The sequence below is a fragment of the Sorex fumeus genome, unplaced genomic scaffold (assembly GCF_029834395.1).
Source record: "Sorex fumeus unplaced genomic scaffold, SorFum_2.1 ptg000123l, whole genome shotgun sequence".
Lineage (NCBI taxonomy): Eukaryota > Metazoa > Chordata > Mammalia > Eulipotyphla > Soricidae > Sorex > Sorex fumeus.
This window is the reverse complement of record NW_026606180.1, coordinates 3664211-3676731: the sequence shown is the minus strand read 5'-3', so window position 1 is coordinate 3676731 and position 12521 is coordinate 3664211. Positions and strand designations below refer to the sequence as shown.

General features: G+C 41.1%; 1 protein-coding gene across 1 annotated transcript in view; it reads left to right on the top strand.

The window, feature by feature from the left end:
- The window catches only part of DNAH8 (dynein axonemal heavy chain 8), a 438788-nt gene that overhangs the window by 421180 nt on the left and 5087 nt on the right, over positions 1–12521 (top strand).

Below are 12521 nucleotides of genomic sequence, written 5' to 3'. Positions count from 1 at the left end.
GAGATCCTTCTCTATTAGTTTTACAAATTTAATCTGAAAATCTTCTAATCTGCCTTGATAATGAAAATAGAAACCTTCCCTTTTTGCTTTAAATAAATCATCTGATGATAGAAACACAGAAAATAGTACAAATCAAAATAAAAAAAAAACTTCGCTAAAACTTTATTTTTTAATCATTTGTGAAATAGACCAAAACTGAGCACCACTTAGAGTCAGAAAACTAGGCTTCACCGATGTGAAAAAGAAAAAAAACTTTATTCTGTGAACTTTGGGGGTCCGTCCTCCCCAGGAAGTTGTCTAAGAGAATGATTAATGATTCCACTTTATTTGGCCCTTCATTCTAGAAATATTTACTGACTCAATTATTGACTGAATGTCACAGGTGTCACATGATTCAGAAGCACAATGACTTTTTGTCTTCCTACAATATGGATAGTTTTGCTTCAGGTAATTCACGGTCAAAATGAAGAAATGTTGGATTTTTTTACAGTTCAGCCCTTTATAAATCTCACTGTAATACAATTTAAGAAGCATTCACACCTCCATATTTAGGATATATTAATGCTGCCGGCAGCAATATGGTTGAATCTTGTAAAATTGAGTGAAGAAATTAAATCTGAAACACGGTAGTTTGTATACACTACAATGCATGTATACTGTGTGATTATGTTTACTTAGTCTTTTACTAGAGTGTTATGGATCAAACACAAGACCTTTCACATTTTATGGTTATATTTATACAAAGAATAAAAAACAGCACAGAGATACGTGATGTTTAGTCAAGTTAGTGGTTATACATGAGAAGAGCAGTAATTGCAAAAGGCTACAGGTGGGATTCTAGGGGCATGAGCATGTTGTGTTTCTTGGCATTGATAATTCTAATGGGTTGTTGTGTTTATTTCATTCTTTCCCTCCTCCAATTTCCTTTTGTTGTCATTGCTGATATGATAGTTGCAAGGAACTAAGAACACATACACCCGCTGTGTTTTGCTCCCATATTTTCAGCTGTGGTGCTTGCCGGGGACACACACCAGGTTGTGGTGCTCACATACTTGGCCATGGTGCTCACTAAAGTTTTCACTCTTTCTAGTCGCAGTTCTTGTTCTTATGCTTATTGGGAGTCACGCTTTTAGTTGAGACATACGTTATGATGCCGGCCATTTAATTATTCTCTGTACATTTAATGCACATTTAATTATTCTCTGTATACTTACATTTTCTCATCCACTTGATGCATTTTCAATGCCTTAGTTTTTTAAACTCAAAATACTCTATGGTGGTTTTTATGAGAATAAAAAATTTTATATATTACTAGTCAATATACTCAAGATTCCCAAAGTACAGCCTCTAGATTTTATCTATTTTAGCCCCAGAAATTCTGTAAAATTAGGGAAGGACAGATTTTTCTTTTGAAGTAAAACAGATTTTATTTGGAGGTTTTTGAAGGTTAGGAGGGAGGGGGAGAGGGAGGGAGGGAGGGAGGGAGAGAGAGAGAGAGAGAGAGAGAGAGAGAGAGAGAGAGAGAGAGAGAGAAATGAACTCAAGGGAGAACATGGACTTCTCCAAAGGGTGGAGAGAGCTGAGAAGGAAAGATTTTCTTATGGCTCTCAGATTCCATGTGTGTGCTTTGGGGTCATGCTCTCCTTACTAGACCTTCTATCTTAGTGAGTTGTCACCAGGTAATTCATGGCTAGGAATCTGAAGAAATAATACTTAACTTAGAATTGTTTAACAACTTTCCATTTGCCAGCACGTTGAGGTGGTGCTTTCTATAGTGAGAGATTTGAGACTACCTCTGCCCTGAAGTAGGCCCTAATTGGATTGGAAAGACAGACTCACTGGCCTCTTGATTGTAATGTGATAGATAAATATGATATCTGATATCTGCCTGAGTGAGAACCAAGCACCACACCAGTGCAGAGGCTCAATTGAGAGGTGCACTGGGCCAGGACTGGCTCAGTTGGCAGGGAGGGAGGATCTGCAGTGGCAGAAATTCCAGTGAGGGGCCTCCAAACAGAGACTGGCACCAAGACAAGGCCTGCACAAAAAAGGAGACTGATGAAACTCATCCAGGAAGCTGGAGCATGGAGTATAAACTACTGCAAAGGAGTGTGGAGCCCTTCGAGGGAGTTCAGGCTGGAAAGTCACCCTCGCTGAGAGTCAACTGGACAAGGGAGGCCCACAGCAATGAGACTGTTTCCAGGTCCCAGGAAGGGACCTGGAGCCTGAGCCAGGTCTGGGGAGGGAGCAATTTGATGGGATGAGATTATGGGAAATCTTTGCATGAGCTTGGACGGAAGGCACAGTGCTAGTTTGGGGTTACTGTGTGGAGCAAGTAGCCCTGTGCTAATTACTCAAGTTGGCAGGAGCCCCAGGAGGAAAGGTATACAGGAGAATTGGGGTTCAGGAAAGGGCAAGAACCTGTGACTTTTGAAGCTGTGAGTTTGTGGGGGGAAATGTGATCTTGGTCTTTCTATTATTCTAAAACCAATGTAATGGGGGCCAGAGGCATCACCATGGATGCTAACCCAGGTTTGATTCCTAGCATCCCATGCGGTTCCCAGAGAAACATAATTCCTGAATGTGGAGTCAAAAATAACCCCTGAGCATTGCCAGATGTGAACCCAAAACACACACACACACACACACACACACACACACACACACACACACACACACAAGCAAAACCAGAAAGGGGAAAATATCAAAAGATCATGGGTAGTATGTTGGCTCTTGCCTTAAAAACAGATAACAAAGACATATCTCATAGGATACATAATTTCTTTCAATAATTGCTTCTCCCTACCCTCTGCCCTTGAAAAATGTTGCTTAAAACATAACTGGAGAACTGATCCACGTAACTGTTTGGTAGGGGAAGGGGATTTGAAAGGGTGGAGCATTGGGATCCTTGGGGTTGGGAGGGGGTTAACTGGTAATGGGATCTAATATTGAAATCTTGTGCATGAGAAACCATTGTTAACATTATAAATGACAGAACCTCAGTCAATAAAAATAAATGAATTAAAGGACTATGTCAAACATTTAAAAAAAGTTTACTTTGGGCTGGAGTGATAGCACAGCGAGTAGGGTATTTGCCTATCATGCAGCCCAACCCGATTCCAAGCATCCCATATAGTCCCCCAAGAATGACCAGGAGTAATTCCTGAGTGCATGTACTGGGAATAACCCTGTGCATCACTGGGTGTGACCCAAAAAGCAAAATTAAATGAAATTAAATTAAATTTAAAAATAAAAAAATTAAAAAGTTAGCTTAAGGGGAAGTGGTTCAGTCGTGCTCTGTGTGTGTATATGCTCATTTAATCACAGTTTTTTCCCAAAAAATGTAATTTAAAATAGCAAAGCATTATATGAAATATTGCTATTTGTTAAGAGTTACAAGCCAAAGCAATATTTAAAGAAATACAAATAACACAAAGGTTTATTTCAATTAACTTCTTACTTGACCTATTAGTAACAATAATCCATTTTCTCTGTTCATTTCTGTTTTCAATTGCAGCGTACTGCAGTAGTTCTTTCATAGTTCTTTCCATGTCTTGGAAAGTCCTGTCTGTTCAAACATCCTCCCTTCAGCCCACCAGCATACAGACACACACTCTGATCTCTGATTGCTTTGTTTGTGTGGTAGGCATTCAGTGGATGCCCTCCTTGTACATATTCACCTCTTGGCTTCCCTTGCCTTCTCTTGAAAGGAGGGAGGAGTTACGTCCTGTCTCCCACCACCTGGCCAGAGCAGGAAAAACATAAAGATGGTCGCAGCTCCAAAGAGCTCCCCAGCAGTGGAGAGCCAACAAAGCCCTTTTCACGGAACGGCTCTGGCTACTATTTAACATCCACCATCCACTTATCCACTTCTTAACAAGGACATCACTTATGGACTAGTCCTCATTGATGAAATATTTTCTTTGGCTCAAAACATTTAAATAATCTGTTTTAACTGAAAAAATTGAAAAAGAAAACACATTCAAGTTAAAAACACACAATGTAGGGGCTATATAAAAAAAAAAAACAGGTGAAGATCTTGTCTTGCACACAGCGAGCTCTGTTTCAAACCCTGACACAGGGTATGGTACCTCCAGCATGACCAGGAGAGATCTCTGAGCACAAAGCCTGGAGGAAGCACTGAGCACAGCTGGGGATTGCCCAGAAACCGAAATAAAAACACACAGTGAGGTTCACAACGAGACCATGGTTTCACCACAAATATCCTGGCCAAAATCACCTTTTGCGGGGAGAGAGTCACTCCCCACAAATACACAGAGCTTATTTGCTCAGGTGTGTTTGGGGAATCTTCTGGAATGCCAGGGCTCAAATATGGCTCAGTCACATGCAAGATAAATGCCCTTCCTGCTGTACTATTGCTCTAGCCCCTCAAAATATCTTGATTCTAAGACATTTGCAAGTGTTTTATGTATTACATAGAAGCATTTGTCTTACATTCTTATAAAGGGACAAAGTGGCTGATCCTGTCCACTGCATGCTTGCCTCTGGGTCCCTAGATTTTTTTCCTTGGGCCTAGGGCAGAGACTGGGGTCTGTCCACTCTGCACTGCACTGCTTTGTTGTGTGATGGTGGCCTGATATTTTTTTGTCTTTCTACTGAAAGAGGCTGAGTCAGCCATCTGAGGCTTAAGTGGGAATTTTCAGACCCCTTCACAATCACTCAGTGGCACTTGATGAACTCGATTGCCCCAGTTAGATTTGAGAATCAAAGTAGTTCAGTGCTTTGTCTGTGCCCCTAAAGTTCATGAAACAGCCTCCCAATGGGTTTCTCAGGCTCAGGGAAACTCAACACACCCCTGGATTTTCTCAGCTGTCATTGGTACACGTTTCCGTCATATTTAAGATTGTGCTTTTATGAGGTTCTCAAAGTATTTTGTTGGTCTCTCATTACTTGTACCTTTGTAGAGAGCATTAGACACTTATGATATAGATTTTGGTTTGTGTGTTTGTGTGCGTATGTCTATGTTACATATGGGGGTTGTGACCCAAAGGATTGAAATTGTTATGACTTGCCTGCCTCCCAAAAACTTTATTGACGGGCACTCTTTGCTATCTGATGTTCAGTGTGAGGCACAGGTGCTGCCAGTAGAGCCCAAAAGACATGCTGCCTGGGTCTCACACTCGCCAGACTGAACTTTACAGTGTTAATATTTTCCCAATGTTAAGCTCAATCTGAAGCTTTATCTCATTTGGATGCTCAGCAGTGCTAGTCTTTCTGGTAGGTTTCTGATTTTTGCTTTTTTTCTCTCTGCAGCACCTTAACAAGTAATGTTAGTCTGTCACTGTCACTGTACTCCCGTTGTTCATCGATTTGCTCGAGCGGGCCCAGTAACATCTACATTGGAGACTTTGTTGTTACTGTGTTTGGCATATCGAATACATCACGGGGAGCTTGCCAGGCTCTGGCGTGCGGGCGAGATACTCTTGGTAGCTTGCCGGGCTCTCCGAGAGGGGCAGAGGAATTGAACTAGGGTTGGCCATGTTGGCTGCATGCAAGGCCCTACCGCTTTGCTATAGCTCCAGCCCAATGTTAGTCTAATATGGCAAATTTGTTACAACTTAGTATTCACTAAGAAATCAGGAGTTTTAGTTGGAGGAGATTTGCTGAAATGATATGGATCATTTTTGTCCTTCTATCTTTTGTTATTGTGAAATTTATCTTTGACCTCTTGCCTGAGTGCTTGCTTCAAACCAATATCATTATAAAGAAGCCACAATTTCTAAATTCTTGTCCTGTCTACTGAATGCAAGCATGATATTTGTTGAATGGAAAGTGTGGCAAGTGTTAATAGAACTTCAGGACTGGAAAGGATTGAGAGATTCTTCTAATCTAATGGAAATTCTAAGCAATACCCCCTTGACTACATGTCGGCTAAGCCACAATTGCCCCAAACATCTACGGGAATCCAGGTTACTGGACCTTAATCTTTTGCTAATTCCCACCAATCCTATCCCCAAATTACAAAGCAATTGAATTGTGAGCACCTTAGAAATGTCTACAGTGAATAACACGCATCTTCTTTGCTATGGGTCTAGATGCCCTGGCTTCAATACAACCACATCTCTCTCTTACAATTCTATCCCTGCTCATGAATCCCTTCCACATTAACAATCCAGCACCTCATAATATGATGACTTCATAACTATACTGAAGCTACCAATTCTTGTGGCCTTCCTGCTGCCTCTATACAGATGTCTATACAAACTCTTGTCTGTACAGTTGTCTGTACTGTCCCTTGAACTGCATGAATCCAAATATATACATTTTCTTATAAGCAAAAACTTGAATATACAATACAGTATACAAATATATTTTCCATATAATTTTATTCCTGTTTTTTTATTGTCCAAATAAAGTCTATAATACTACATACTAAAAAAAACCCTTACTCTGTACTATCTCTTCACCCCCTTCTTTTATTTTAATAATAGCACAGGGTTGAACCTGTTCAAACACTGTTGGAGGGGGAAATATGAGAGGGGAAAGAGGAGAGGAAAGAAGAGAAGAAGGTGTTGGAGAAGATGGGAGAGGAGAGGAGGGTGGGGTAGGGGAGGAGAGGAAGTAAGAGAGGGGAGGAAAGAAGAGAAAAGAGGACAGGGCAACAAGGAGAGAAGAGAGGAAAGAGAAGAGAAAAAGAGAGGAGAAGAAAGTAGAGAACAGAGGAGAGAAAAGGAGATCCTAAAGATACCAGAAAGAGGACACAAAAGGAGTAGGAGGGGAGTACCATTTTATAGCCTGATATGGTTGTGAGAAATGGGATGTTCAGCTTCATCCAGGATTGAGGTTTTGTTGGGCAAGCGATGAAAAAGGTGGATCTAGTCTAAAACAGGACAAGTGAAGGAAAGAAATGGAGTTGAGAACACCTTCAGAAACAAGGGGGTCAAGGCATTGAGAGATCAGGATGCTGACTGGGGCCTAAATGATGGTGGAACACTCAGTGACTTGGGGACATGGGAATATCTGACGAGGACAGGGGAGGAGGTGTCCAGGAAGTGTGATTCGCAAAGCAGCAGGGCTTCTCATTAAGAGTGGCCCAAGCTTTGACAAGGAGTTGAATCAAGGTTCAGTACAGACAAAAAGATCGAGAACATATTCTGCAGAGAGGTGAAAAATGTTCATTAACTACAGAATCTCTCCTGGGGGCTCTTGGGAAAGGTTTGGGAGGGAGGAGAGAGGTGGGAGGAAAACTTGAAAGAGCACGTGGATGAAATAGAGCAGTGCAAAGATTTACATTTTGGCCTGAGACATGGTGGGTGTAGCTGACCTAAATTTGCCAAGAGAGTGAGGCCCAGTTCACCTGCTTGTGCTCAGTTTTTGCTGGACCCAACTGTGTCCTAGATTCTTGGCATGGCAGAGAACACCTTTGCCTTCGGAGTCTCCGGAGAATCAGCTTGTATTACTGTGTCTTGAGATAATGCTCTCCCACTTGTCAGGTTTGTTCTTAGAACCAATGGTGTGAGTGAGATGTCAAATGCTTGTCATGCTGATCTTTTTATGAAGAGCTTCTAGCTCTTTTTGCATGGATGAATTACCTGAGAATTAATACACATAATTCATACAAGGGGGTCCAACAAAGGGTATCAGAATTTTTTTAGGAAGATTCAGAATAATTTAACTCCTTAAATGCTCCCCTGGTTGTTCTAATATGCCAAGAACTAAAGCCTACTGGCTAGCCCCATTGATCTCACCTGAGGGGCTTGATAGTCACAAAGAATCTCAGGCCTCACCTTTAATCTACCTGGTGATACATAACTACATTGTTTTTAAGTGGTGGGGGCACACCCAACGGTGCTCAAGGATCATTCCTGGCTCTGCATTCAGGAATTACTCCTGGCAATGCTTGGAGGACCATTTGGGATGCTGGAGACCAAACTTGGGTCAGTCACATGTAAGGTAAGCACCTTATCCATGGTATTATTTCACCTGTGCCAGACTCCATTTTTGCATGAGCACCTTTCTTAGGCGATTCCTGAGTTTGGATCCTTAGGTTCCACCTCTAGAAATTCTGATATGTATCTGAGCCATGGAGGGTTTTTCAGGCTTCTCAGACTTTCAGTTAACTTTAAGAGCCAAGATTAAATGAGGTTTTCAACCTAATTTTAATCCCAAGGGCGAGTATCTGGCCAACCACAGTCCATAGACTGGAAGTAACCAGGATTACTTCCAGTAATCCTGAAATCCAGAAATCCTGGATTACTTCCAGTAATCCTGAAATCCAGAAAGGTTGAAAACCAAAGATTGCTGGTTTTCAACCTTTCTACACCTGCAGATCAGTACCAGTAAAACCATGACTAACAGAGGTCCAAAGCAATAGTACAGTGGGTAGGGTGTTTTCCTTGAACAGGGGCTCTATCCCAGTACCCCATATGGTCCTCTAAGCACTGCCAGGAGGAAGCCCTGAGCACCACTGGGTATGACCCAAAACAACAACAAGAAACTATGACTCACATGGGGCCTAGAGTGACAGTACAGCAGGTTGAACACTGTCTTGCATGTGACTGCCCAGGTTTTATCCCCAGCATCTCATTTGGTCCCCTGAGCCCACCAGGAGTGACCCCTGAGTACAGAGCCAGGGATAAGGCCTGAGCACCACTGAATGTGGCCCCCAAACAGACAAACGAATAAACAAACAAAAAAACCTCCACAAACTATCCTCACGGCATATAGCAAAGCCACAGGAAAGATGCCCAACGCATTTTTGTTCAACTCGGTGGATAACCCCATCTTTGTTTAATGATTTCTGACCTTTTATTTAACTTACCAATGAGCTCCATTTGCTTCTCATTTGGGAAAAAAACTGCCTGTCATAAACTTGTGGCAGGATCATCATTTCTCCTCATCTTCGAAGATACTTTAGGGAGCCTTAGCAACCGAAAAGACAGGAAATACTGTCCAGCCCAAAGCCTATTATGTAAGGACTAGTTCATTTATTAAAGAAGGATCTTTGCTACAGAATGCCAACTAACTTTTTATAAAATGGAGGCCAACATTCCTGGTTTCTTCTTTCATTTTTTCTACAGGCTTGTTTGAAATCATACTTACAGCACTTGACAGATTTCTTTAAGCCAACTGATTGCCTAAGTCAAACAACATTGATTAATTTGCTAAAATGTTGCATTACTACAATTCTAGGAATTAAGACATAATAAGTGTTACTTTAGGCCTGGGCTTCAAAAAAGTAATCCTAACTTAAAAGTGATTTTTAACAACAACAAAAAAACCTTGACAAGTAGTTTAAGGATTCATTATGCTGTATGAGTTTTGAAGAGAAAAGTGTTTTTAAAGCATTTCATTTAGGCCACATGTAACTTAGTGGTTTGAATAGTCAAATCACCCATTTTTTCATGTAGGTGGTTAAATTTCACAAAGAATAGAAGGTTATTTTTGTTGAAGACTTTCCCCAACCATTTGTTCTTCATTTCAAATATATGAATCATTTCTCCATTACTAATGATTGATATTTGATTTATGGATTATTAAAACTAAACTGGTGCCAGGGAAAAATATGCTTGTCAAGTCTTTATAAAGAAATATATATATTAATAATTCTTTAAAATTATACAAACTTTAGGAAACATAGGTGGTTTTGATTATATAAGATTTGATACAGTGTACAAAATGATGATTGTTCATTTTTTGAACAAAATAATGAAGGCTGGGGAGCATGTCTCTGCATGCTGAAGACCTAGGTTTGATCCCTGGCACCCCTGCTCCTCTGAACACTGCTAGGAGCAAACCCCAAGCAAGGAGTGAATAGTAGCCTCAAATCCCACCAGAGCAAAACAAAAAAAAACAAGTAATAAATAATTCAGCAAAATAACAAGAAAAACAAATTCACTGTGGCTTGAATTACACAAAATCAGGATCTTCTTTTATGAAGTCAAAACAAAAGCTTCAAGGCATAAGAAAAATAGGCATTTCTCCTGGTTCAATGCAACGAATGATTTAACATTTTCCTTTCTTCATAGCTCAAGGTGATGTGTATTCCGTCAACTAAGAATGCTTCCCAAACATTGGGAGGCTTGGTGTGGCTGTCAGGTAGTATGGGGCATATTCTCCAGTTGGAGAAGATAGGAGATGATTTCTTCAGAATTGCACTTGAGTTTTTCAGAGTTCTCGAAGTCTCTGGATAACTAAAGTCTCTCAAACAGATGTGTTACATGAGAGCAGCCCCACTCATTCCTCTTTGGACACTTATGGCATTATCCTGAGCGCTTCCTAAAGCAAGGTCAAATTTGTCATTTAGTTAGAATTTAAAATGTCTTAGGACAATTCAGTTATTCAACTTATGTGGATAAATGGCTAAGATCAGGATTTGTGTCTTTTGCACTAGGACCTTGAGAGTCATAGATCAGTCATGAATTTTAAAATATCATAAAATAGGATCAATTTAATTTCCATTTACTCTACTTGGCTACGTAGTATCTAATACACCACATGGATGCACCCTTAATGTTGAGCGATGGAAATGACATTTTCATGGAGTGACTTAGGAGGAAGAATGGGATGGTTTTACCATCATGGTCATAGAGATCATGGAGAAGCAAAGACAGAGATGTTTGTTTTACTACCCAAACGCAGGGACCCTCGTATTTAACATGACGATCTCTACAATCCCATGCTGATCAGGTTCCCTCAAATGCCTCTCCTCATGGAGCATGAGTGGGCAGAACCAGAAATCACTACCAGACAGACCCCTATCATGCGTGCTATCTCCTGTAACATGAAACATCTTCCTTTTCCTATATGATAGTTTGTTTCATAAAACCTTTCTTGGCTTTAGATGAATCAGCTATAAACTCTTTCAATCAGCCACTTTGGTGGATTAACCCATTTTCTCTTAGATCAGTGCAAGGGCTCACCTTTAGTGCCCCAAATTCTGTTTCAGTAGGAGCACTGAGTGAGCCAAGGCATTCAGCTCCATTCACTCATCAGTGATTTTCCAATCCCCAAGTTTGGTTCAAACCCTGACCTTAAAAAGTCCTGCCTCTACTTTTGTTTTCATTCAGTCCACTACCATTTGCTCACCTGCAGTCTGGAACTCTGGAACTTTGCACCTTCTGTTCCTTTGATTGAAAGTCCCACCTGAAAAACTTCTACATATCTCTCAGCCGTCACCTTCAACTTCCTCTTCTCAATTCAGCCTTCCCTGCGCTGTGGTCCTTAACAACCCCGTTCTTCCCTATCAAGGGCTCCTCATGGTTCTGTGTTCTGTGTCCTGCCAAATGAAGAAATGAACAAGGAAATAAGCACCTCTCTCAGTATCTGATTTACTATCCAGGGAGAAATCTGCTTTCTCATAAGCCAGTCTAGGGCCAAGTGTGTATATGTGTGCTTTAAGGGAGTCCTCCAAAGCAGTGAGAACCTATCCCAGACAGATTTGGCTAAGAAGGCCTGGCAATTCAATGCTAGGGTGCAAGGATCCAGAGCTACTTGGGCCTGCAGTGCTGGGGACTCTGCAATCAAGGTTTGGGTGGTGGGGGCAGGTGGGGGAGTGTGGTACTAGAGTTTGCAAAGGTTTTTCCACCTCTCTGGCCCCTTCAGGCCTATTCTTTCTAATTTCAAGGGGATTTAGAGTAACTCAATGCTATTCTGAGTTAGTGTAATGAATAATTTTGCATTATAATAGATTTATTATTTTAATAGTAATTTGTTATTTGCTGTAGAAAATAATTATCTTGTGTTGTAATTCGTCATTTGCTATAATATTAATTAATGTAAATAATGTACTTATGGCTTTCAAATCCCCTTTTCCTTTCAAACCTGCCAAAATACTAATACTTTGGGGGCCAGAGATATAGCTCAATGAGCTTAGTATATCCTTTGAAAGCAGGAAGCTAAGATTTGATCCACAATGCCACATGGTCCCTCTAAGCAGCAATCCAACCACCCCAACCAGCTGTAGTAATAGCCCCTGAGCATCACTTTGTGTGACCCAGAATATATATATGAAATCACTAAGTATTGGGGCACTTACCTTGCACACAGATACCAGCTTCAATCCCCAGAAACCTATATGGTCACCCCATCCACCATGAGTAACACCTCAGTGCAGAGTCAAGATCACTGAATGTGACCCAAACACAAATAAATTTTAAAAATCACTAAGCTCATGCAATACTAGTTCTGAGAGCTCTCTATGAGTAACTAGCTGGCTATGTGTGTTCTAAAAGCTTATGTCCACATCCCACCACTGCTGCCATGTATTTTTGGCTGAAAACTATAGGCCTCCTCAGAGTTAGGATGGGCGAGATTCCCCATCTTGTACTTCCAGAAGACCCAGCAGTCATGCCAACATCACACCCACCACCACCACACTTGAGCTCATCTACTGGTCTCATTTCAAAGACTCATAAATACATCAAGAAAGAGATTAACTAGACACAAAAACTTCTCGAACACACATTTCTGACTGAGATTTATGGGCATTCTCAGAGCAGGGCAGACCATCTCCCCTCTTGACCTAACACAGCTCTTCCCACAACCCCAAACCACTGCCG